Genomic DNA, 25,896 nt, shown 5'->3' on the forward strand with positions numbered 1-25,896 from the left:
CACCCACCCACTGGTTTCAAAGCCCACCCTCACTCTCCCCAGTCCCTGCAGCCATCCCCGTGGGGATGTGAGGAACCATCCAGAGCTGGTGTGGAGGGATTTGCACAGCTAAAGGGGGATGTCAACCGCTACCAGCCCGCTCTCTGCCCGGTGCTGAGCAGGGGGAAGGGAAACCTGGTGAGCACCCGCGGGTGCTCGTCTCCTCGCCTCCAAGAGATCCTTCAAAAATCTTTCTCAATAATTAAACAAGCAAGACCTAAAAATAGCACCGAGATCTACTATATGTGGCAGGATAATTTAAGGGGAGAGCAGGGAACAGCATGTCCTCAGTGTCCCAACCTTCCCCCCCAATGACTCGGCGGGTGCCAGCCGGGCACGGGGAGTGTTCCTGGGAAGAGGCCCTTTGGCAGCTTTTGAATGTGGTGGTGGGTTTTTGGAAGGGCATGGCAGCCTTTCCTGGGAGGAGAAAGGACCCATTTGGGCACCCTGTTGTTGGACCCTGGAGCTTTCTCCTCTGCTCTCACAAGCACCTGAGATCTACCCCAAAATGAGGTGGCGGCGCAGTTGAGCACCCAGCCCCGCGGTTCGGATGCTGCCATGTATGGCAGCCCAGGAATAGCATCCCCAGCCTGAGCCTTAAATACCCGCTCTCCCAAACCCTCCCTTATCTCCAGAGCTCTCCAGTGTGAAAGCAGAGCTGTGGTGGAGCGGATAAGCCCAGCTCTGGGAAGGTGGAGGTTCCACTTGAGTCTCTTCTGGATGGAGAAGGCCAAAGGGGTGGGCTTGGTCCCTTGGGGTGCAGGGATTTGGGACCACGCTGGTGCCGTGCTCCCCCTTTTTATGGGGGGGACCCACACTTGTGCTTCTCTGTCCTGTGAGGAGAAGCAAAATGGGACTCGGTGTCAACAGTCCCGGCGCACCAGGATATGGAACAGGGATGTGGGATGCAGGAAAGAGAGTGTGGAAAGCTCAGCTTACAGTGGGACAGGAGCCCCACAGGGACACAGGGAGCAGGTGCTGGACCCTATGGGAGCTCTGGGATGCCTGGGAAGAGGAGAAGGGATGAGGATGGGGCAAGGCTAAGGGAAGGGGGGGGGAGTATTGCCGCCTCTCGGTCCCGATTTGGGGCACCTGCCCGCTCTCCAGCAGGAGTTGCCATCCCGAACCCCCTCGCAGGGAAAGGCGATGGGCTCAGCCGCCCAGCGTTGCATAACCGGGAGAAGCAGCGTCCCGCCGAGCCGCGTGGCCGCCGGCCAGCGCTTGGCATTACCGCGGAGCAGAGGGTACCAGGAGGGGAGCGCGGATTAGGCGGGGAGGAGATGGGATCAAGTGAGCAGCGGTGAGGGCAGCAGCCCAGCTGCTGCCTTGCAGGGGGTCAAGCTCCCAAACCCCCCAGTTTGGGGGGTTTGGGAGCTTGACCCCCTGCAAGGCAGCAGCCCAGCTCCAGGCTTTTCTTTCCCCTTTCCCATGGCAGCGTGGAGCTCTGGGCACCTCCCATCCCTTGTCGAGCCTCAGCGAGATGGGTCGGGACCCATGGCTGTGAGGCTGCTTTGACTCATGAGTGATAAGGGCCTCACCCAGGGGAGGTTTTTGTGGGGCTCGGTTTGTGCAGGTTTAACTGGCTGGGCGATGGGGAGGTGTTGGGCCCTCTCATTAGGGCCAGGCGTGCGTGCTGAAAGTTGCACCCAGCATCTCAGGGAGGGTGGCAGGAGGGAAGTGGGGATCATTCCATCCAGCAACAAAGAGGTTCTGGCTGCAGGAAGCCCGAGCTTCGCTTTCTCCAGGCTGCAGAGCACAGAGCTGCTCCACATCTCTGATTCAGCAAGATGTTAAAGCCTCCAAGTTTTGGGAGTTCCTTGAAATTGGGCTGCTCCCAATCAGGAGCTACTCCTACACACCGAGGAGATGCGCTCGCTTGGGGAGCCTGCCCAAGCTCTACCCGTCGGCTGCTGCAGCCCTGGGTGCGCCAGGAAAAGGGGGAGCAGAGCTGCTTGGGAAGAAAAAGGAGAGGTTTAGTTAATGTGAAGGTGGAAGATGCTCTGTGGTGGTTTTCACTGGAGATGGATGGATGGATAGATGTTTTCACAGCCTGGTTTAGCTGATAAGCTGCATGCTGGGTTTAACCCATGGGATGCTAAAGATGCTGGGCTTAACCCTCAGGGATGCTAAAGATGCCTCCCTTGCAGATAAACCCCTGCAGAGGGAGTTGGGGGGTGTCCTGCTGTGCCCACTCTACCCCAGGTCCTCACTGGAAACCTCCAGCGTGGATCAGCAAAGTCACCACCAGCTTAGGCTTAGCTCAGCCAGGCTGGGCTGGGCTGGGCTTGCTGCCTATGGAAGCACCGGGACATTCCCCATCAGGGTCTGCAGCGATGCCGTAAGCCGTGCTGTGCCGATCTCACACCGTGCCACGCTGCAGAGGGGCGAAGGCAGCAGGAGATGGTCCCGACCGGTGGCCAGGCTCTGGGAGCAGCTGATGCTTTGGGATAGAAGAGGGTCCTGTCCCCACCCCTGACTTCTCAAGACCTCCAGGGTGGTCCAAGCCTCCAGCCCACCCCTGTACCCAGCTCAGGTGGTGGTGGTGGAGGGGGGTTGCCCTGAGCAGGGTGTCGGAAAGGATGGGAAGGAGCCGTTCCCGCAGCGGGGCCGGTGCTGGCCGTGGGGACAGTGACATGGGGCTGGCCTTGACTCAGCTCCTCTCCCGCTTACAGACAGGCTGTGGGACTCAGGCAGGACGCTGGGGGTGGCAGCCTTCTGCAACTTGCTTTATTTTTTTCCTAAAAACCCCATTTTTCCCCCCATCTCTGGCAGTGGCTCCTGTTGGGAGGGCTCACTGCGATGGTTCCCACTCACCCATCTGTCTGCCTAGGAAAGCAGAGCATCTCCCAGGCCTGGCTGTGAGCAGGGCAATGCTGACAGCACTGAGCAGGGGCTGGGGATGCTCCAAGGGTGGAGGTTCAGGGTGCTGTGAGTTTGTGCCCTGGTAAAATTCCTCCCCCTGCCTCCTCCCCAAGGGAGCCAAAGGGGTGGCACATTCACACTGAGCTTTGTATTGAAATCAGGGGCAGAGCCAGGAATCTCTGTCCCCCCAAGAGCCAGCTGGGTGGTGCCAGCGCTGGTGGCACCATGCCCGGGCTTCCCGGCCTTGGGGCGAGGAGCAGGGCGAATCCCGTTTTAAGGCAAAAGGTTATGGGCGGGAAGGAAGCAATCGGAAAGCAAACAGCACCCAGCTCTCCAGCCACACACGGCTTCAGCACGACAAATAGAAGGGAAGGGACAAAAATAGCCCCCCCCAGGGTTGTGCAGAGTGGACACAGAGGGGAAAGCAGGGCTGTTTTGGGGCTGGGGGGTTGCTCTAGCCAAACCACCCCGAAGCCCTGAGTCATGGGGAGGCTGATGCTCTGTGGGGCTGCAGCTGTTAAGATCCAGGAGCAGGAATGAGGGGTGGGGTTCAGGAAAAGCACCTGAGCCCTTGCAAAACTCGCTGCAACCCCCCTGTTCCCCTCCTCCCCCCCTTAGCAGAGGTCTGGCGCTTTCACTGCATGCCAGGCCTGTCCCCAGCCCTAAGGACCCAGCCATGCTGCACCGGGCAGAGCCCAGATGTTGAGGTGCAAGGACAGGTCAGGGTACAGACCCCAGGAGCCTGGCTCTGGGTTTCGGAGCCGGGTGGGTGAGCTCATACAGCTCGTGCCTGCCGCCTGCCAGCGCCTCTGGCCCACATTTGGGCTGGGTTTGGAGAGCAGCAGGGAGGAGGAGGAGGGCAGGATGCTGGCACGGACCTGGCAGCACCATGTTATCCCCCCTCATGCAAGCTGGAGAGGAAAAAGCCTCATCTCCCTCCAACCCCCCCCCCCCCCACCCATACCCCCTTGGGGTGACACCGGGAAACACCCCCCCAGCTGCACGGGGGGCTCGGTGCAAGGTGGGGTGTGGGGAGAACCCCCCCTCTGGGCTGCCCCCCCCACTCCTCCCCGGTGCTGGGGTGCGCAGCCGGAGGCCTCGCAGGGCCCTGCCGCTTTAAACCTGCCTCTCCCACGTGCTGTCTGGTTGTGCTGGAGACGGTGACGCAGGCAGGACGTCAATGGACGCTGTGGGAGAATTTAGACTTGGAGAGGAAAGGGGGGGGGGGCAGGGAGGAAAGGGACCGTTTGCAGGGAGCTGGGGGGATGCGGGGCTGCTGGCGATGTACAGTCAGGGTGGGAGGGATCCAGCCCCCCCCTCCACACCCCCACACCCCCCCCCACTCAGCCCCCCCTGGGGAGCATCGCTGGCGGCTTCACCCCATCAAACAGCCCCCCCCCCCCCCCCCTTTCACCACCCCCCACCCTCAGCACCCGCCACAGCCTCTGCCAGCTGCGAGGGCAAATAATCCGCCTGGAGCGTGCCCGTGCCGGGGTGGGGGGGCCAGGGTGGGCCACGTGAAGGAGACGCTTCCTCCCTCCCCGCATGACAACCCCCAGCCCGGTCCCGTCACCTCACGTGTGCCACCCTGTCCCCCACCATGGGTCGGGAGTGCAACGAGCGTGCCGGCCTCTGCGCCGTGTCCCTGGCATGTCACCCCGCGGGAGGGTGCCACGGGGCTGGCAGGGGGTCACCGGGGCTCTTCCTTGGCTGGGAGCAGACCCCCAAGCCCCCTCCCTCGCTCTAAGCTGGGCAGTATCCCATCCGCGCCGGCGTCACCGGTGGGGGGGACAAGCTGCTGGTGGCCCTTCCATGATTCCTCACCACATCCCACTCCAAGTTCTTTAAGAGCCGAACTGGTCTCCCCAAAAGCAGTGTGGGAGCTCTGCTCTGCCCTCCTCAGAGGGATGAACAGCAGCACAGAGACACGGAAAGTCACGGCAAGGAGGGTGGAGATGCCGCTCGGTGGCACGTGGACACGGCTCCTGGCTTCAAAACCAGCCCTCAAGCAGCTCCTCTCCTGTGCTGGGTGCAGGAAAGGGGCAAATATTCTTCCCCTGCTTTAGGTTTTTGGGGTTCCTGGGTGGTTATTTAATTGCCTAAGGGTGTAGGGTGGCTGCACGGCTTGGGAGAGCCAGGAGTCCTGCGTCCTACCCGCGGGCACGGGGCACGGGAAAGCAGCTTCCACCGTCAAGAGGCTGCGTACCAGCGGCACGAGGCCACGGGGCTGGGGTGGGAAGGGACTCACTGGGCATTTGGTTCCCAAGAGAAAAAGATAAATTAAAAAAAAAACCAAACCAAACAACCCCAAACCCCAGCTCAAACCCCCCCCCAAACCCAGCTCAAACTGACTTTCCAAAATACTTCTGAGGTTCACAGCCATGGTCTCGTCTTTGTCTCATAAATCTCTCCTGGGTTGGAGCCTTCCCTCCTCTCCAGCCCGTGGCTCCTGGAGAGGCCCTGGAGCTCGGCTGCTGCACGGTATGATGACTATTTTTATTTTTTATTTCTTTGGCTACATGATCTCAGTTGATTGGAAAACAAACCCCAGAGAATCCTTGAGGAGAGACTGCAAACAGCTCTCGGTGAGATGACTAATCCCATCTCTATCTAAACCAACAGGCTGCTAAAAATAGCACTCGATTTCTAACAATAAATATAATAAAATAACCAAGTGACAACAAACAGCCCCAAAAAGCCAAAACACGCTGGAAAGTCCACTAGAAATAACGGCATGTTACGGAGCCAGCAGGGAACTGTGTCACTGAGTCGGAGGGGCAGTGACAGCGGACAGGGACTGCCACTGGGGATCGGTTTGGCCTCTCTGTTGACTGCATCTCACCTCCCATCCCACCCAGAGCATCTGCTGCACCCCTGGAGCTGCAGCACGGGACCCCAGGTCCCCCCATGCCCCTCTCGGCTTCGCTCCCTGCCCGTGAGCCTCGCTGAGCTGCGCTCTCACCACAGAGAATTTGCCACCCACTTGCCACGCTCCGGGAACAGCCCTCCCACACTTCGGCTTGGCACAAACTGTCCCCCCCCCTCGGTTGAGTCACCGTCATCAGGGAACCTCTTCCTGGCCTCCCGACCCGGGACGGGGCTGGGATGGGTGGCCCTGAGGGGAGCACACCACAGCCCCCCAACTCCCACATCACCCCAGGTTCTTTGGGGAGCTAACTAGGATTTTTGGGTCTGTGCAGGGGGGACGTGTCACCGTGATGGTGATGGTTGTGGTAGCAGGGTGATGATGGGTGGCTCTGGAAACTCCCCTCCGGCTGTTTTTGTGCTCCAGGGAGGTTGGGAGGGAGTATCCTCAGTGTGACCCAGCAGGGCTGGGACATCCTCGTCACCAGCCCATGGGCCCTGGTGCTGGGACTGGAGCCTTGGGCGTGACACATCATCACCGAGCATCCCCAATTTCAGACTCGTGCTGGCTCCAAACTGCCTGTGCAAGAAGGTGGGCTGCAGGTCTGCTGTCAGTGGGACTCATCAAGCATCTCCCACAGAGGCTCTGACACCCAGCACGGGCCCGTTTCTGCTGTGTGTGGTTCTGGACTGGCTTGAGTTTGGGTTCTACTGCGTTCTGTGGCACACGGGAGCCTGTCTGGGCCCACCACAGCCATGCATCCCTGGGGAAGCAAAGCCTGTGCCCCCTGCTGAGCCCACACTGAGCCCCAGCCATGCCACACTTCTCCAGCCAGCGCTTGGAGAGCTCAACTGGTGGGAGAGCCGGCACCCACCAGCCCCAGGATCAGGCTGGAGGTCTCCATCCTTCCAGACACCTGCCCCACCTGCATCCTCAGCCCCAAGGCTGCGGATGTGCAGCACCAGGCAAGGTGGTGAGATGGGGATGTCACCAGACCCCCGAACCCCTAAAAATCGGCATCCTGCCCCAATCCAAAGTCCCAAACGGTCTTGGCATGGAGCAAGCCCTGGAGTGGGAGTCACTGTTCAACGGGCTGGATTTCTTGAGAGTAACCACAGAGCAATCAGTCTGTTGAAGCTCCAGGAGGAGCTGGAGGAGACAGAGAACATAATGCCCCAGCTCGGAGCTGGGCTCCAGCATTGCAGCCCCACACTCAAGGAGCACAGGGACCCCTTTGCCATGGCCGGTGGGTGCCGGTGACTCCTGTATGGCTAGGGGGGGCATGTCTGGATCCTGGGGGAGCCCCGTGTTGGAGATGCAGGAGGCAAGAGCAGCCCCGTGGCATGGGGTGGTCTGTGCTGGGGTCTTGTACCCAGGAGCGGTCCGTGCCGGTGCTGGACACTGAACCGGGACCCTCTGAGTGCTGGATCCAGCATCCCTACCGAGCACCGGGCTCATCGCCGCAGCTGGGTGAGCCCTGTGACTGTGGCTCTTGGGGACACGAGCCAACACCAACCCCAGGTTCCAGGGCCAGGATGGCGGCACCAGAACCCCACAGACCCCACTGCCCAGGAGCTCATTGCCCTCCCCATCCCCCTGGATGCTCAGGGCAAAACCCACCACACCCCATCACCCCGGGGGTGGGCTGCAAACGGGGGACCCCACAGCTCCCCAACCTGCCTTAGCAGGGAGAGTGGGGCCGGGTCAGCCGCTGCCAGACCCTGCAGGAGGGGGGGTCGCAGGTCTTTCCCCCCTGGGGTCCCCAGACCTGTCCCAGCTCTGTCCTGCCCCAGGCCCGGCTTTGCTCCCATCTCCCCCCCCAGCCCTGGCTCTGCCTGCCCCGGTCCCAGCTTCTCCCTGGCTCTGCCCTGACTCTTTCCCAGCTCCAGGCTCCGGTTCCCCCCAGGCTCTGCCCCCAGGCCCCGGTTCTTTCCCCCCCCCCCCAGGCCCCGGCTCTTCCCCCCTAGGCCTTGGCACTCCCCCAGCTCTCCCCCACCGCCCCGGCTCTGCTCCCAGCTCTCCCCCGTTCCCCTCCTCCAAGGCCCCGGCTCTCCCCCTTTCCTCCCCTCCAGGCCCCGGCTCCCCCCCGCCCGGTTCCTTCCCCCACGCCCCCCCCCGGCCCCGGCTCTGCCCCCGGCCCCGCTCCGCTTCCTCCGCTCGGCCTCGGCCATTGGCTGCCCGCGCCGCCGCCCGCGCCCTGCACCGCGCCGCGTCCTGACGCTGGGCTGGGCCGGGCCCGGCGATGGTCGCTCCCCGCCGGCTCCGCCGCAGCCCCGGGAGGCGGCTGGGCTCCGCGCCCCCGTAGAGGTGGGTCCTCGTCCTTCTCTCGCGCTTTGGGGGGGGGGGGTAGGGGGGTTCAGCCTCGGGGCTTTGCGGGGAGGGGGTGTAATCGTTGGGGTTTCGGTAGTTTTGGGGTTTTTTTAGGGTTTTTTAATGATATTTTTAATGCCCTCGCGATTCTGGCGCTACTTCCGAGAACGGCGCCCCCGCCCCGGGCCGTGCCGCCCGCCCGGGGAGAGCTCGGAGCTCCGTCCGCGTGTGTTTCTGCTGCGGGGGGGCCCTTTGGTAGCCCTCCTTCCCCCACCCCCACCCCCCCCCGGCCCCCCCAAAACAGCCGCTCGGTGCCGCCCCGAGGCGGCGGGGATGGGCGGCGGAGCGCGGCCGGAGCGCGCAGCCGGCGGGGGCGGAGAGCACGTCCTGCCCCCCCCCCCCTTCCCCGCTCCGCCACCCCCCTTCCCCCCCTCCCGCCGCCGCCGCTTCAAAACAAACCGTCACCAAAATGGTGCAGAGGTGAAGGAGGGAGAGGGAGGAAGGGGAAGAAGTGTCGCCTCGGCCCGGGCGCTGCGGGGGGACAGGTGAGAGGGGCGGGATGGGATGGGGGGGGGATAGACGAGGGGGGCGACGCGGATGTGGGGGGGACACACGCGAGTGGGGTGGGATGTGGGTGCGACGGAGGGGGACGGGGCCCTCTGCGCGCTGGGTGCTGCTGCTGGGGGCAGGCATTGGGGGTGCTCACCCCGCTCTGAGGCAGTGCTGGGGTGGGGGGGGAGGGTGGGGGGGGAACGCCTCGGTGGGACCCCCACGGTGACAGTCCCCGAGCTTGGAGCGGGATGTGGGCGCCTCGTAAGGGCCGAGGGAGAAGCGGGGCCCAGCATCTTTTTCGGGGGGGTGCTGCCCCCGGTGGGACGCGGGACGATGATGCTGAGGGTGCTGCCGGCGGCGGGGGACTCAGGGTGCTGGTTTGGGAGGAGGGGGGGGGGGGCTGTGGTTTGAGTGGCAAGAGCAGCTTTTGGGCGAGCGGCGGTAAATCGAGTCCTGGAGCTTCAATGACTTGGCCGGGTGCCGTGCCCGGAGCTGACAGCTGTGATTGTTTGTTCCTGCGGGCCGTGGGGGGCTCAGCGCCGCGGCTGCCGTCCCAGCGCGGCCGGGGCGAGGTGCGGGGCCGGGGCGCAGACCCCCGGTGTCAGCCCCGCGGGCTCCCCGGGACGCTGCGCGGTGCGGGGGGAGGGATGCGGTGCCGGGCCGGCATCTGGGTGCTGCTCGGCATCTGTGCCGCCCCTCTGCCAGCAGCTCTACCCTCTTCACAACACTTCACCCCCTCGGCTTTGTTGTTGGCTCTTATTTTTTTAATTTTTAACAATTTTTGATTTATTTGCCCCCCTTTTCCCCCCCCCGAGAGGCATCACACGCCCAGCGACACACACAGCGTGTGCACACACACACACACAGAGCTCTTCCCTCTGCACCCCTGGAGCCCCCTGGCACCCCACAGCTCTGCGCACCCGACGCTGGGGGATTCTTCCCTCCTCAGTCCTCCCCAGTTGAATTTCCCTGGTGTTTTTGGCTCGGAGCTTCTCCCCCCTCCCTGTCCCTTCCCGGCAGGCAGGGGTCTGGGCAGGGGGGTACGTGGAGCACACAGCTACTGCGAGTCCCTCCCAGGGCTGCCTTCAGCAAACCGCCTCTGCCTTCCCCGCCACCACGCTGGGAAGGGCCTGATCCTGCTCCTCCAAAGCCCCTTCTGCAGGGTGCGTGGCTCCACGTGGATTTTCGGGCTGGTGCTGCTTCCACGAGGGCGGCTGCTCTTAAACCACTGTCCCAGGACAGCCGGCCTGAAAAAATCTCTCTGACACCGGGGCTGTGCTGACCTCTGTGTGATGTGGATGCTGTGGTGGCCCCGTCCCCTCACCCCAGCAAGGGGCTGCAGATTTTGGGTGTAGGTAAGGTTTATTCTGATATCTTCTTTCCTTCCCTGGGCCCATTTGGTGCCTGGGAGGGGCTGCCAGCGCTGCCCGTATCCCGTGGGATCTCGGTGAGCTGCCTGCCCTGCCCTCAGGATTGCTGCCCGTGGGCTCCTGAAGGTCACGGACCTCTGGACAGGCCTCATGGCTTCTCCTCCCCCTCTCCCTTGCCCTTCAGCCCCTGCAGTTGTCGTGGTGTTGCCGGGCTGAGGCATCCACACTTGTGCTCGGCTCGGAGCAGGTGGCCGATGGCCCCGGCACGGCGGGGGCTGCCGCTCACTCGAGTTTCGCCGGTGCTGCCAGCGCGGTGGAGAAGCGCTGTCGCCTCCGTCATGGCAGGGATTGGATGTGTTTGTGTTGGAGGGGACGTCAGCTCCCGCGGCTGGTGCCTTGGCGCTTCCACTCCTACCACGGCCTCCCTCATCCCCCCCCCCCCCCAACCCCGGCACAACCTGGCTGGGGGGCTCCTCGTGCTGGGCGGTTGGGACCCCACATGTGCTGGGTCCTACTGGGGAGCTCCGGGGACCTTGGGAAGTGCCGCCTTTGTCAGTGGGTGACCTTGGGCAAGTCCCTTTGCTTCCCCACGCCTGGGGCTCGCTCTTGGGATGGGGGTGGCGTTGAACATGTTTAACCCCCCCTCCCCTTTCTCCCCGAGTTGCTGGTGTGGGACTTTCAGCTCCGCTTGGGATGGGCTGTTGCTGTTTCATCCCGTCCCTGAGTGGGCAGGGCGGAGGCGCAGACGGACAGACGGACGATGCCGGACTCACCCAGGGTGGATTTTTCCCAGGCTGCCAAGTGAAACAAGTGGGGTCTGATTCTCATTTCTCCGCGCGGCCCTTTACTGGGGCTGGCAACGTAAAGGAGCCTAAATATGGTCATGAACCACATCCACTCCGAGGTCCCTCCGTGCTGCCAGGGCAGCGCAACGGCGGCTTTGTGCGAAGGAGAACAAAGCCCAAAGTGCCGGATGAAAAGTACAGGAGAGAGGGACCCAGCTGCCGCCGCGCTGGCGTGTGCCGGGAGCCGGCAGCTGCCTGGCAAGGGCGGTGTGGATGCCGGTGCGGGACCCGGCTCGCAGAGGAGAGATGAAAGCAGGGAGGAGGGGATGTGTGTGCGATGCCACCTGGCTCATCCCCAAGGACCGGGAAGGTTTTAAGCAGGAGCAGAGGGTTGGATTATGGGCTCTGCTGCTGTGACCCTGGGTGAGTCACTTAGACCTGAAGAAATGCCCGGTGGTGAGGGGCAGAATTTGCTTTTCCCTCTTCTTTTCCAAGCCCAGTCGGGCTGGGAGAGTGCTGAGAGGGTCCTGCCACGGGATGCTGCATGGCCATCCCCCCGTGGTGCTGGAGCATGGTGCTGCAGCCCGGCTGGTTTGGGGAAAGGAGAGAGGGATGGGTATCACTGGCATCATCCCTGCGTCTCCAGACCAATGCTGGGTTGCCCAGCGCTGGCAGAGATGCCGTGTGGAGCGGCGACAGCTCAATCCAGCCCTGAGCCAGGCAGCATCCCATTAAATCCCATGAATTCCCAGGAGCACACGCAGAGGTGGCCTGAGCGGGGCCGTGGGCGAGCTATAGTGGGCGCGGGGGCTGCCGTGTAGCCGCCGTGCTGGACTTCCCCATCTGCAACCAGAGCTAAAAATATCCTGGCTGCCTCGGCCCCGTCGCCGTCCCATCTGTTGGGAGGGTGAGCTCCTCGGGCCAGGGGGGCTCTCCTTCTTCTTTTGATAGTTATTTTGGCAGTTCCTAGAGGCTGAGCCAGCCGGGGTTCAGAGGTGACTCGATGCCAAATGACAGTCCAGCCCCCCTGGGAAGGTACAGCCAGACGTGGTGAGCTAAACAACAAAACCACCCCAAAACCCAGCGAGTGACTCAGAGCAGGGGCAGGGAGGAGGAGGAAGGTTGGGGAGGAAGGGGAGGCGTGCAGACCCGTGGCTGTGCTGGGTGTCACGGGGTGGGAGCTGGGTGCCCCCCAGCCATGCTTACCCTCCCTGTGACAGCGAGACGATGGGATGCATTGGCTCCTCACCTCCCCCAGACAGTGTTTATTCCTTGTGCTTCTCAAGGTTTGGGATATTTTTGTAAAAAAAATATTAATTTTTTAAAATTTTCTTTTTCTTTCCTTCCCCCCCCCCCTCTAATTAGAGAAGCTTCCCATTAAACAGATAACAAAAAAAAGCTGCAATTTGTTAATCATTTAGTTTGATCAAGGCTCAGGCAGCGCCGGAAGACCTCGAGGTTTTTCCCTCTGCCTTGTTTGAGCAGCAGTTTGCTTTTGCTTTCAAGATGGATCTAGCCGTCTGCCTGCCAGCAGCTCTACCTCCACAGATCTGTCGCTTCTCATCTCGTGCTCTGGGTTGGTTCCCTTCTGGTTTTCCTTTTATTTTATCCTTTGCCCTCCCTCCTGGTGTAGCTCCCCAAAACCTCCCCCAAAAAATTAAGGAACAAAGCGCCTGTGTGGAGTGAGAGCTCATTAGATAGGTGGGAAATGAGTCTGGAGTGATGCCTTTTGGGGGGAGTGAGGGAGCTGTGTGTCTGTCCTCGCTTAAATGGTGCTCAAGAAGAGGGGTCTGGTCCCAGTGAGATGCTCCAGTTGTGGTTGAGCATCGTGATGTTGGAACAGCCGCCACGTCCCGTTCCTGCCACGATGGGGTTTTGGTGGCTTCATGTCACTCTGGTCCCCAGCAGTGCTGATGCTCCCCAACAGCAAAGCCCCAAATCAGCAGGAGTGATGCTGGGGCGGGTGCCTTGGTGCGCTCAGTGGGGACAAGCTGGTAGGGCAGGATGGTACCCACACTGGGATGTGTCAGGCTCCGGCCACCACCCAGGAGCCACCGCGGTGCCCCGTCCCGAAGCAGCCGGACCGGCCGGTGGCCGCACGTCCCTGTCCGTGCCGAGCAGGACACGTACCACTGCCCAACCTGCAATTAGCTGTCGGTTCCCCTGGAGCCAGGGGCACAGCCGGTGCCCGGTGGCCGTGCACCGAGGGGCTCAGCACCGCCCGCGGCCCCAACCCTCCTTGCTTTAATTGAGCAGCGCTAATTGAAATCCAGAACGGGGAAGGGGGGGGAGCCAAGTCCTTGCCATCCAGGCTGACATTGCCCTGACACCCAGGTCCTGCTGGCGTAGAGCACCTCAAGGTCAAAGCCTGTGCTGTGGTGGCTTTGGGCACCATTCGGCGCTGGGTTGGAGCATTCCCGCCTCCCGTCCTGACTCAGTGTTGGTTTGGGGTTGGCAAGGTGGTAATTAAATGACCTATTTCTGGCTGGGGAGGAAGAGGAGGAGGAGGAGGAGGAATCGTTTCTCTTTCCAGAACTTTAAACAGCTTCCAGGAAACGGCCAGTACAAACCCAAAACCGCTTTCCAGGGGGAGGTGCCTCCCATCGCCCCCCTGGCTGGGATGCTTCAGGGTGCTGTGGGGATGGGCGACCTCCCACTGCATCGTCCCTGTTTTTAAGCAGAAGTTTGAACTGTTTTTCTTTCTTTTTGTTGTTTTTCCAGCCCAAACCTTAAATAATAAACAGATTTGGGAGGCAGCACCCACCCACAGGGCCGGGTCACCCACTCGCACCCACCTTGGGGCTGCAAAGGGGGTCACCTCTTTTAGATTCCTTTGGGAAGGCAGCAAATTGATTCCTCCCTCTCCTCCTCCTGCAATAGGGGATTTTAATTCCGTTGCCTATGGGGCAGGTTCCTGCACCCAGCATCAGGGTGCTGAGGGGCTGTTGGCTGGGTGTTACCTGCCCAGGAGGGTGCAGAGGAGCTTGCAGGGTGGATGTTGATGGATATAAGCCGTGGTTATAAATAGCCCTGGTTGAAAGTTTTCATCTTCCTTTTCCAATGAAAGTGCCTCTTGGAACAATGTAACTTTTCCCCATCCTTTTGGAAAGCATCTTTTTTGTTCTTCTTATTTTTAAGATGAAACCTTTTGGGTTTGATTTTTTTTTTTAAGAAAAAAGAGGGTTTTTTTTTTCCCTTTCCTTCCCAATTATCAGAAGATTTCAGGGAAAAATGACTGGGCATTGCATCACCAAAACCCCAGGAGCATCCTGCTGTGTGTGAGCATCCCAGCAGCTTTGGGAGAAGCAGCCTGTCTCACCTGAGTGGTTGGGGATGGAGCTGTGTCCTGCAGCATCTGTCACCTCATCTGGGGTGGGACCCTGGTGCTACTCTGCTATCCAGGGTGGGGGGGCTGAAAGCCTCATTCCTGGGAGGAAAGCAGGAGCTCCCTGGGGATGGCTTTGCCCTGCAGAAGGCTCTGAGATGGCAGCGATGGATGCTAGCTGGTGATGGGGTGGATGAAGGCAGAGCTCAGACACGGGCTTGGGGGGGGGGTTGTTGGAAGGTTTAGATGAGATATTGGGGGGAAGTTCTTTGCAGAGAGAGTGGTGAGGGGCTGGAAGGGGCTGCCCAGAGAGGGGGTGGGTGCCCCGTCCCTGGGGGTGCTCAAGGCCAGGTTGGATGGGGCCCTGGGCAGCCCTGTGTAGCTCCAGGCCTGGAGGTTGGTGTCCCTGCCTGTGGCAGGGGGTTGGAGCTCTGGGACCCTTGGGGTCCCTCCCAGCCCATCCCAGTCTGGGATTCTATGCTGCTGCTGCTTGGGATCGTGTGGGCTTCTCCTCCAAGAAGCATGGCCCAGCGTTGGAGGATGGGCTGGGGGCTGCGGGGCCAGGGCCCAGCAGGAGCCAGGCTGCTCTCCACCTGCTTCTCTTGGGTGATGCCTCCCCAGAGAGCTCCACGTGCCATCGGACATCTCTTTCTGCATGAGTTCTGAGGACTTCTGATGACTTCTCTCTCAAGGTTCCTTCCAACCCCTGTGATTCTGTGACATCTCCTGCCTTTCAGGCGCCGGGGATCAGTCACAGCTCCATCCCCAACCCTTCCCTGACTCGGCATGGCCAATCCTTCCCACACAACCGGCAAGAAGCCGCCGGGAAAACTAGCACCTCTCGACTCGCTCGTTCAAAAATATCCCCGGCCCCGCACGGGTGCCGCTGCCAAGATGGGGAGCGGAGCCGGCGCTACCTCTTCGCAAGAAATCTGTCGCCTTGCTCGGCGGTGGGGAGGTTGGGAGCCGCGTAGCGCCCAGCCCCATCGCTTTCTAAAATAGAAGCAGAACAAATGGTTGGAGCAGGATGCTGGTGGTGAAGGCAGCCAAGCCTCTTCCCGCGGCAGCTGGTGGCTGGTATGCTGCTTCTTGCTCCCTCCATCAATCCTCTCTCCCCGGAGCTGGCGTTTTGTTGCATGGGGTGAGGCGAGCATCTGTCTTTTGAGGGGGGGGGAGTGGTGCTCACCGGTGCTTTTCAGGGTTCAGTGGGATCAATCTCCCCCTGCACGCCCCCATCCTTTGGGTTTTGGGGTGGTTTGGCTTCGGTTGAGCCTTGGGGGTGGTGGGGCAGAAGAGGTTTGGGGAGCGGCACGGTGGTTCCGCCGGTGTGAGATAAGGAGTTGAGCGGCACCGATGCGCCAAGGGACTTTGTCCCAAAACAATGACGTAGGCGCCAGGTCGAGCCACGGGCACGGCGTGACCGCGGGTGCTGAGGTGGTGGGTGAGTGTGGAGCCACCCCATCTTCCACCCGCTCCCGTGGGAGGGTGGGGGTCTTGGTGGGGTGAGGTCCTGGGTGCTGCTGCCTGGTGTCGGTGGGAGCCGCCGCCGTCGAGAGCCATCCTCTCCCTGCTCGGGAAGAGCGCGGCTTGGGCAAGGCTCACCGCACCCAGCTGAGCCCGCAGCACCTCGCTGCGCCCTGCCAAGGGTCAGGCTCCTCTCCACGCTGCTCCCATCCTGTCCTCGCTCCGGCTGGGCGCTGCCACCCAAGGAGAGGAAACGGTGAGATGGGCTCTGTCTGCAAGTGAAGTTTGGGAATCAAACTAATAATTGCTCTCTGGTTCAAGGCTGTGGTGCTTTAGTGAGCTGGATTTCACTCCTGCCTTTGCGCCGGGGAGAGGGCTGCTCCGGCTGACGAGGTGGAAGTGGGAAGCTGGAGGTGGAAGTGGGAAGGTCGGGAAAAGGTTTCCTGGGAAAGAAGATGCTCTTGGCTCGTCCTTTCCAGCGGAGAGGACCAGCCACCGCGAGCTCAGCATCCGCTCGGGTGACCTTCAGCTTGGTGAAGGGAGGAAGGCTGCTTTGCATGCCTCCTCCCGGAGATGCTACACATGTACAGAGCGTGTGGGGTCTTTTTGTTATGCAAATGCAGCTTTGTTTTTAGCTTCTCAAAGATAAATACCTTTGAGGCTAAATATGGAGCTCAGGGCACTGCTAAAAGCCACCCTGGTGGCCCAAAGGCTGCAGGGTCAGAGGCCAAGGCTGGTGGGTTCGGGGCTTTGGCTGTGTTGGGGACTGAAACAAAATGCTCTGAACCTTTTATATTTGGGTTTTTATTTTCCTGAGGTTATGTAAGTGCTTTTTTTTCCTACCAAGAAGCGTTGGCAGCCCTGGTGTGGGGTCCCGTGGTTGGTGTGTGGTACCCGCTGCCCCACGCTTGGATTTCCCGTGGTTGCAGTGATGTGCTGTGATTTCCCACCCTCCCCCTGGCATTTATGGACCCAGGAGACCCTTTTATCCCAGCACCACACCACTTCTCCGAGCATCCCCACTTTAAGCTGCCTTTCTGCTGTGAATCCCACCACTGTGGCTCTGGGATGGGACCGATGGTGGTTTCCATGTACCCCCCCACCCCAATTCCAGCTGCTCAGGTTTTGCCTTTGGGATCTTCCTCACACCCTGCAGAAAGGGGGAGGGCGGGGGGGGATGCAGGCTGCGTGGTTGGAGCAGCGCTGGACGCTGTGCCAGGTGCCGTGCACTGGACCGCAGCACCCTTTTCTCACCTCCCCGCTTGCTGGGAGGGTGCGTGGGTGAGTGTGGCGTGGGGTGAGGTGTCCCCTGGGGCTTTCTGGCTTCCTTTGGGACCCCACGAGCCTGCTGGCAGGCTGTCTCCTGCGTGGTGGGGGTCACGGGCCGTTGGGCTGTGTTGAGGCAGAGCTGTTTGTCTACGAGCTTGTTTTTATTTGGGCATCTTCTGGAAATTTTTTGTCACGGCCGCGGGTGACGGTTTGAGCCCGGTGATGGGGTGGGAAGGGGGATGGGAACATCATTAAAACTGGTTTAGCTTCTGCTCATGCAGTTTTTCTTATTCCTGGGCTGCAGCAGAGCTTGAGGTTCCTGAAATTGGGGGTGGGGGGGTTGAAGCTCTGCTCCTGGTTCATCCCTCCTGTGGTGTCACAGGTCACCTTCCAGTCTGAAAACTCGCTGACACCACCGCAGGGGCTTTTGGGTGCCAAATCATGGTGCTCAAAGCACCCAGAGGTACCTCATGGCCCTCTAAAAACGTGGAGCAGGGGTGGGTTTTTCTCCTGCTGGGAGCTGGATAGGAGCTTGGGGACTCCTGCATCCCAATGGGATGCCACCAGGACCTGATGTGGGCAGGAGAGGAAAGGTGGTGGGATGTGAAGTACAAGAAGGGCTGGGTGGCACTTCCAGAGCTGCTACTTTGCAGGGTTGATTTTGCTGCCCGTGGTGGGCAGAGTCAAGACCACCCCAAAATTGGGTGTTCCAGCTCAGGGCCACCTCGGGTACTGAAAGGGCCATCTGAGAGTCTGGGACTTGTCACTTTGTCCTGCATCCTCTCTGGGGAAGCTGCTGCCCAAACAATGCCCAAGAGCGGTACCCAGGGTGAGGGGCAGGAACTGCCCCCCCCCACCCCCTGCATCTCATCAGCTCTGCTCCCCTGCTGTCTGCTAACTAAGCTGAGGTGCCACCTTGCTCATTTCTTTCTATTTTCTTTAATTCTTTTTTAATTCTTTTCCCCCCGAAATCCATTAACCGGTGCAGCTCGTCCATATTTCAGCCTCCTTCTCCCTCCTGTTCTTGCTCTGAAGTCTATAATGCTGAAATTATAGCATCACCCTCGTTGCCACGGCAACGCGCAGGGATGTATTTGAAAAAAAAAAAGAAGGACCAGAAGCCCTCCAAGGATTATGACTTCAGTGAGGGATCAGGCTGGAGGGGAATCTGGGTCATGGCTGGAGCAGGCTTTTCTTCCAGCCTGTCTTCCCTAATTCCCCCTTCCCGTGACCAGAGGAGCACGGCAGAGCCACCGTTAGCACCCATGGGTGCTGCCCAAGGTGGGGCCATGCACCCCGGGAGATGCCACGCTCCCCATATCAGATCAGTCTGTACACCCCAGGGAAGAGCATCCTCTGGGGCTCGGTATTCCCACCCAAAATCCAGGCTTTTTAACCAAAAGTCTTCTCTATTACCAAGTGCACGGTGGCCTCAGGAATGCCGGAGCCACCCACACCCCCTACCCCAGCCTGTGCCTTGGGAGTTTTCTCTTTCATCCCCCAAAATAAACAGGAGTCTTCCTGTCCCCCCCTCAATTTTTTCCTCCCAATTTTTTCCTCCCAATTTTTTCCTCCTTTTTTTTTTCTCCTTTTTTTTCTCCTTTTTTTCTCCTTTTTTCTCCTTTTTTTCTCCTTTTTTTCCTCCTTTTTTTTCCTCCTTTTTTTCCTCCTTTTTTTTCCTCCTTTTTTTCCTCCTTTTTTTCCTCCTTTTTTTTCCTCCTTTTTTTCCTCCTTTTTTTTCCTCCTTTTTTTTCCTCCTTTTTTTTCTCCTTTTTTTCCTCCTTTTTTTTCCTCCTTTTTTTTCCTCCTTTTTTTTTCCTCCTTTTTTTTCCTCCTTTTTTTCCTCCTTTTTTTTCCTCCTTTTTTTTCCTCCTTTTTTTTTCCTCCTTTTTTTTCCTCCTCTTCCCCCCCCTTTTTTTTCCCTTCTTTTTTTTTTGCCTCCCTTTTTCCACACCCCCAGAGCCGCTGTTGCTGGTGGCAGGGAGCCCAGACTCCGTAGGAACTCAGAAATGCTGCAGATCCAAGCCCCGGCTGCCCTCTCGGTTTCGCAATCCTTTGGAAGGAGGAGGGGGGGAGAAGAGAGAGAGAGAGAGAGAAGAAATAAAATGGGAGGGGAGGTTTTTTTTCCTCTTTATTAGAGATTTATAGACTTTCCCACCAGTAGGGACACGGAGCCGAGGGAGTGACCGCTTTGCCACAGTAAGTTTCCAACACTGCTCCTCTCCGGCCTCGGCGGAACCCTCTGCGGCCTCGCCTACGGTGGGTTGGCTTGCTTGAATTTTTGGAAACCCATTGGTGACACTGGTTGGGGTTGTTGGGGGGACACGGCGGGGTGAGGGCTGCTGGCACGGGGGCGGCGGTGGCATCGCTCGGTGTGCCGGCACCTCCCACGGCAGCGGGTTAGGTGATGCTAATGGGTGGGAAGAATGAGCTCAGGTGGGTTTTTTTGGGCTGTTATAGCCCTTTTACCTGTTTTTCACAGCTCTTCGGCTCGGGCTTCTCGGCGACGCCGATAACCATCGCTGGTGGCTGCGGTCCGGTCCTTCTAGCTTGCTGGGTTCGGTGCTGCCAGGGCACCTTCACTGTCACCTTCATCCCCCTCTGCCATGGGATGTCTCGGGGTTTGGGGTCCCTTTCGTTGTCGGCAGTTGGGGTGTCCAGGTGCTGCAGTCACCAGCCGGTACCTTGCAGTCGCCGGTTGGTACCGCACAGCCGGATGAGGGAGGTTTTTATTCACGAGGGTATTTGAAGCAGCTGATGGTTGTACAGGCAAGAGCTGCTGGTGTGGATGGGTCTGGCTGATGCTGTGGCTCCTGTTCCCACAGATGCCCCATCACCTGGTGCCGTATGAGGGTTCAGCTCGCCAGTCCCACTCAGCACCCGTGCACAGGATCCGATCCTCTGCCAGCACTCCTGGGGAGGGAGGGAAATCCTCCCTCCTAGAGCTGCGCCTGGATGAGATGGGAGCCCTGGCAGCTCTGGTCCAAATGTCCAGTGATTAATGGGATTAAACCGGTGCTCCTAGTGAGGTTTTTTAATTTTGCATCTGGTTTTCTCAAGACTTTTTAAGCTGGGGGGGGGGTGGGGGTGGAGGGGCCGCGTTGCGTTGAGATCTGATTAGATAAGGGAGAGTTGCCTGTGAACAAAATTCCTACCGGATAATTATTTATACCTCCATGTGCGTCACTAGTAAACATCTGGATCCGCTCCAAACATCTTCATTTGATTTGTTTTGGAGCCTCTCCACAGGGATGTTTGGCAGATCCCCTCCCCACCTCCTTTTCGGCGCGTGGCTTTGGGCCACTCGCTTGAAATGAGGGGTGGGCTTCCAGCCTCCCCCCCCCCTCTCACTGCCCATGGGACGAGCTCATCCTCAGCAGCCTCACTCATCCATACAGCCCTGGTTTTAGAGCTGGTTTTAGAGCTGGCTTAGCCAATCCTGGATTCCCGTGATGGGGGGCGAAAGTCGCCTTGGCCTTTCTCAGGAGGGGAAAGTTTCTGGTGTTTTGTGGTTGCAGGAAAACTACAAGTGGCCAAAAAAACCTCAAAAAAAAAAAAAAGCAACCCCAGATGTGTTGTGCTTTCTATTTTAAACCATCAGCGTTTGATTTGGGGGCGAACCAGACTCCTGACCTTTTGGAGCCGCGTGAGCCTGGCAGTCACGCCGAGCTCCGCGAGGCCGGGCCTGACTCTCTGCTCCGTTTGTGTAGAGCCAAGAAATGAATATTAATAACTTTCTCCCTGAATGAGAGTTGAGTACCTGCTTCCCTGGGGCTCCTTGGAAAGGCTCCGGGCTCGGGGCGGATAACATCAACACTCATTACGAACAGGACCGGAGAGCAGCATCGCTCACCGCGCGCAGCTGGGATGCAGATGGGAAGGGACTGGTGTGGGAGGGGAGAGATGGAGGAAGCCTCTGGCTTCGCTTTTAAAGCGCCTCAGGCAGGGTTTTTAGGCGCCACAAGCAAATTTAACGTGGTGGATGTGTGTGTTCCTCCATCCTTTTCCTAACCCCCAGCATGTCTTGGTGGAAAACCCATCCCAAGTTGCCGGAAGATGCCGGCTCCCTCCGCCTTGGCAGGGGCTGGAATCTGGGTCTCACCTCTGCTGGGCTCTCCAAAATCCAGAGCCGTGGCTCCGAGGTTTCAGTGCTGCACCCAGCCTTAATCTCTTTAAACTGTATTTCGTTAATCCTTCATTAGGATCTCATTGTGAGCTTGTTATCCCGTTAGGGCTTAGAGCCGCCTGTGGCACCGTCGCCCGCAGCGCCGGGCCGGGAAGGGGCCGTGTCATCCGTGCCGGTGCCACGTGCTGTGCCGGGATGTGCTGGTGGCGCTGGGTGCCCCGGTAAGCTGTGCTCAGCTCTGTGGGTGCTGCTGTGGATTTGGCCAGTTGAAGAGGAGCGGGTGACAGCAGCGTGGGGCGCTGGGTGCCTGTGGTCCTGGTGCTGTTGGTGTGGACCGTGGGGATGTTGTTTGTCTTCCCACATGGGCGCATCCAGCGCCGGTGCTGGGGTGAGGGGTGTGAGGTCAAGTGGAGCTGGGTTTGTTCATGCTGAGGCTGCAGTGGGTGCTGTGGGTGAGGTTTTGTATCCGTCGAGGTGCTGGGTCCTGAGTGGCACACTGGGAGGGGGGTGAGCTCGGTACCTGTAACCCCCTTTCCACTGCTTCCACAGGAACCTTAAAAAGGGCATCAGTCAAACCCAGCGTGGCACCAGCAGATTCCTTCCCTTAGTGTGCAACCTCCTTCCTGCTGAGAAGCTGGAGCTGGTGCCCAGCTGGCTCCCCCAGCATATCCCAGCAAAGCCACGCTCCCCTTCCCAGCACCCAGCTTCTCCATCCCGTCCCAGTATACCAGGACTTTCTCAGAGCAGCTGGGTGCTGGCGACAGCTCAGCAGCACCCAGGGAATCAGGATACCTGGCAACCCCCCCCCCCCATTTTTGGAAGCAGCTTTGGAAGCAGAGAGCATCCTCACACCAGCCTGAAGCTGGAGAGGTGGAAAATCAGTGTTGCCAGCTAATGGAGCGGCACGGAGCGCTCCTGCCTCGCAGGCTGCGATCTGCAAAGGCATCAGGAGATGGTCTGCAGGGTGGTTGCAAGAAGCAAAACAAAACCCACACACCCACGCGTTCCCACATGCGCAGGCAAACAAGGAAGCGAGCGAGCTGGGGGGGGATAAACCAGCAGCCAGAGCTGAAGCTCAGCTTTATTGGGTGGAAAATGAAAACCATTGCGGTGAGCAAGAGGGTTCCTGGCTTTTTCCTCCCCCCAAAACCCCCCAAAAATTGGTGGGATTTGATTTTATTTGATTTTTTTCATCTTTCCTAGGTTTGGTTTGGTTTAGAAACCTGGCTAAAATAGTATCCCTGCTTGGTTTAGTGTTATCCTGCCCTCTTTGCTGGAAGGCTGTGGGTCTCCATGCAGCTTTGGATGCTCCAGCAGCAGCATCAGGATGGGGGGGGGTGGGCGGTTTGTGAAAGGAAAATGAACCAGTTGCATGTGGTTTGCTTGGGAGCAGCCGCCGGTGTTTGAAGTTGACCGCCTGTTCCTTTCCCTTCACCTCTGTATCTGTGTTTCTCTGCAGGTTGGGCTTTTTATTGGGGTTTTTCGGGGCCTGAGGGCAGGGTGAGGGGCTCGTGGCATCACTTGGCTGTAGGAGATGGGGGTCTCTGCGGGGAACCCTGAAGTCTCAGGCTCTTGATGTAGGATTGAGCTGACTCTGGTTCTCAAAGCGTTTATACCTGTGCTGGAGCGGGGTCAGATCCCGCTCTCTTCCCCCTTCCTGCCCTGGAGCACGTAGGAACCATCGAGCTCCATGAGCCATGGTTTCCCCTGGCTTTTCTCCTTCCAGAAACCAGGAATAACCGTGGCTGGGGGTGCTGCATCTCCAGGCTTCGCTCACTCCCCACCTTTACCTTCCCCCAGCCTTTCCGGGGTGCTCCATCCCCGCAGCTCACCCGCTCCCCGCCGCTGGGAAGGTAGAACTTTTCCAAAGGCCTCTCTCCCCTTTTCCTGTGCCTATAATTAGCCCTGGCTCCCAGCCACCATATACTGTACGATCCTGGAAAGAGGTCAGGGCTTTGCTGAAATTCTTGGGAACGGAGCTGCCTTTGCAGCTGGGAAAGCGCCGCAGTTTCCAAGCAGATAAGAAATAGGGCAAATGCAATTCTCTTCCCCTCTGTAATTTATGAGCTCTGGGCATGGCAGCCGACGGTCTCCTGCCCTCTCTGCCTCCCCTCTTGCTTAGGGGGGAGCGGATGAGTCCATCTAGATCAGCGAAAAGCTTCAAACTGGCTCTTTTCCCTCCTGCTGTATCCCTTCCAAGGTCTTTGCCCAGGGCTGGAGAAGGAAACAAGCCCCATTCTTGAGTGTTTGTGGTCCTTTCTGCTTCTAAAGCTTCCCATTTTTAGGAATTTCCCAGGAGTGGGGATCTCTGTGACAGCAGGGAAAGCATCACCTCTGGCTGGGTGAGAAACAGGACCCCACTTTTCTCCTCCAAAGGGGCAAAGCAAACAGGAGCGGGGGGGGTCTCCTGGGGCTGGGGAGGGTTCTCCTGCCTCTGAACCCTCACGTAACAAACTCAAAGTGAAAAGAGTATTTTTAAAATTAGAGAACTGCCCTCTTCATTAATGAGAGACCAAAATACGGCAAAATCCCCTGCTGAGAAGTTTCCCAAAGCTCCACTCGTGTTTCTCTACCCCAGCATGGTAATTCTGAGAAGAATTCAGGATAAACATGGTCAAAAAGGGTGGGAATGGAGAGCAAGGGCTCAGGGTGCCAGCTCGGCCTGGCTCTGCATGTGCTGTGTGCCCCTGGCAGTGTTCCACCCCTCCAGCAGCATCCCACCCCCTAGCAGCATCCCACCCCTCCAGCAGCATCCCACCCCTCCAGCAGCATCCCACCCCTCCAGCAGCATCCCCCACCCCCAGCAGCATCCCTCGCCCCAGCAGCATCCCACCCCCAGCAGCATCCCACCCCCTGGCAGCATCCCACCCCCCAGTCACATCCCACCCCCTGGCAGCATCCCCACTGATTTTTGCCTTTAAATGACAGGATCATGGGGCTGGGATTTTTGGGGGGGAGGGGGAAGCACTGAGGATGCTGACGTCCATGACGCTGCCTCCAGCTCCCTCTCTGCAGCACCAAGAGTTTTCCCAGCGATTCCAAAACTCAATAATTCCCTTTTTTTCCCACTTTAATTCCTTGTGTTTGCTGGTGCCAGCACATTGATCCTGGGGGGGTGGATTTGGGATTCTCCAAGGGTCAGCAGGAGGGATGGTGATGCTTACACCGGCCACCACCAAGGTTTGGTCACCCCACGGGGGGTACCCACTCATTTTGGGAGGTGCAAACAGTTCCCTATGGATTTGTTCTGCTTCACCAAATTCCAGAGGAACCTTTTCTCTCTGGAGGTGCCTAGAAACTCCCCCTTCTGCTTTCCCCTCGCAGCAGCCTACGTGGGGGGGGGGGTGTGGGAGTTGCTGACGATGGCACCGAGTGTGTGAGTGTTTCTCTGCACCTCAGAGAGATTTGAATCCTTTTAAAGAGGGGATGTGAAGTCTGGGAGGGTAGGCACCTTCCCCACAGAGGTTTGCTGAGGGTGTGAAGGGTTTTGGGGCTGGAACCTGTAGATTTGGGTAACCCCAGGGTTGATTTTATCCTCTGGGTTTTCAGATGCTGTTGGGGAAGTGGGGGGGGGGGGGGGGCAGAGGCTCACTCCATTGGGATGCTCCCACTTTTCTGGATGCAGCCCCAGCTTTGCAGCCGGTGCCTGAGGATTTTGCATGGAGGGTGGGGGTTTGCACACCAGTTTGGGGTGAATCCCCCTTTTTATTTTGCTCTTCTGGGGACCATCAATCCCAGTTCCCACTCTGGTTGCTGGTTTTCCAGCCCCTTGCAGGGGGCTTCATCCAGACATGATGGTGGGTGCTGGGTGCCTGGAAGGCAGCAGCAGCGCTGGTTTAGCTCAGGACACACAGGAGGGTCTGTAGCATGACCCCAATTAAATGCTGTCTGCTTCCAGTGAGGCCACAGAGCTGGGCTGGGACTTTCTGGGGTGGTGGCTGTCCCAGTGCCCACCTCCTCCCTCTGTGTTTTGGGGACCCGGCTGTCAGCCCATCTCCCCTTCCCCAGCCCATCCTGGGAAAGTCTTTGGCTACCCTGGCGTCTGAGGGGAGGTGGGGGGGTGGCTTGGGACCTGCTGCTCTTGGTCAGGGCAGGGGGTGGATGGGGTGGAGGGTTTGGACTTGGGGGAAGGTGTTGGTTTGGTGATGTTGGGGTGGTGGTGGCAGCCCGAGCTGGGGGCTGCAGCGACACGTGACGTCCCATTCCCGGGTGAGGGGGTGACCTGGCACCCCCATGGCAGGACCCTGCTGTGCCTGCCAACTCCTGGCACCATCTGCGATCCCTTCACGTGGGGACACGTCGCTGGGGAGATCCAGAAGTGACAGAGGGGTTGTGGGGGGACTCGGGAGGTCTTGGGGGGGCAGAACAGCTGGTGGTGCCTCCTCTGCTTCAGAAACACAGGCAGGATTTGCCAGCCTGGCACAGCTGCTGTGAAGCCTCCTGCATCCCTGAGCAGCACGGGACCCTCTAGGTGATGCCCCAATAGGTACCGAGGGCTGTGAGGAGCAAGGTGAGGGGCACCCACCACCCCTCTTGGCACCTCCGGGTTGGGGTTACACGTGTTCCCTCCTGGGCTGCCATGAAAGCAAACAGGAACTGCTCTGGGTTGTGTCTCTGTGGTGCTCACTGGCCTGGCAGTGCCCACAGAGCCGCTGCTGCTGGTGGAACGGTGACACTGGGCCCCCGGGGGCTGTGCCAGCAGGTGGCAATGTGGCCCGAAGCGTGGCTGTGGGTCCCCAAGGTGAGAGCTGGGTGCTCGGGGTACCCATGACGTGGCATCCCTGAGCCCTCACAGGAGCCCCTGCAACGTCTTTGGGTGATTTGGGGTCGGTTTAGGCTCAGGGTTGTCCTGGTGCTGGTGGGTGAGCAGGGTGGGACAAGAAGGGGGGGCGAGGGGCTTGCCAAGGGGAGTTAAGCAGGATTTAGGC

The 25,896-nt window shown here is 59.4% G+C and overlaps 1 protein-coding gene across 2 annotated transcripts in view; it reads left to right on the plus strand.

Moving 5' to 3' along the window:
- Nucleotides 1-19,060: 19,060 nt before the first annotated feature.
- Nucleotides 19,061-25,896, plus strand: part of MEF2D (myocyte enhancer factor 2D) — a 58,884-nt gene continuing 52,048 nt past the window's right edge. For both annotated transcript variants that reach the window (XM_084276617.1, XM_084276616.1), the window contains exon 1: nucleotides 19,061-19,101. The gene's annotated coding sequence lies outside the window, so the exon portion shown is untranslated. The remainder of the gene's footprint in view (nucleotides 19,102-25,896) is intronic.

The sequence above is a fragment of the Gallinula chloropus genome (assembly GCF_964237585.1).
Source record: "Gallinula chloropus genome assembly, chromosome: 29".
NCBI lineage: Eukaryota > Metazoa > Chordata > Aves > Gruiformes > Rallidae > Gallinula > Gallinula chloropus.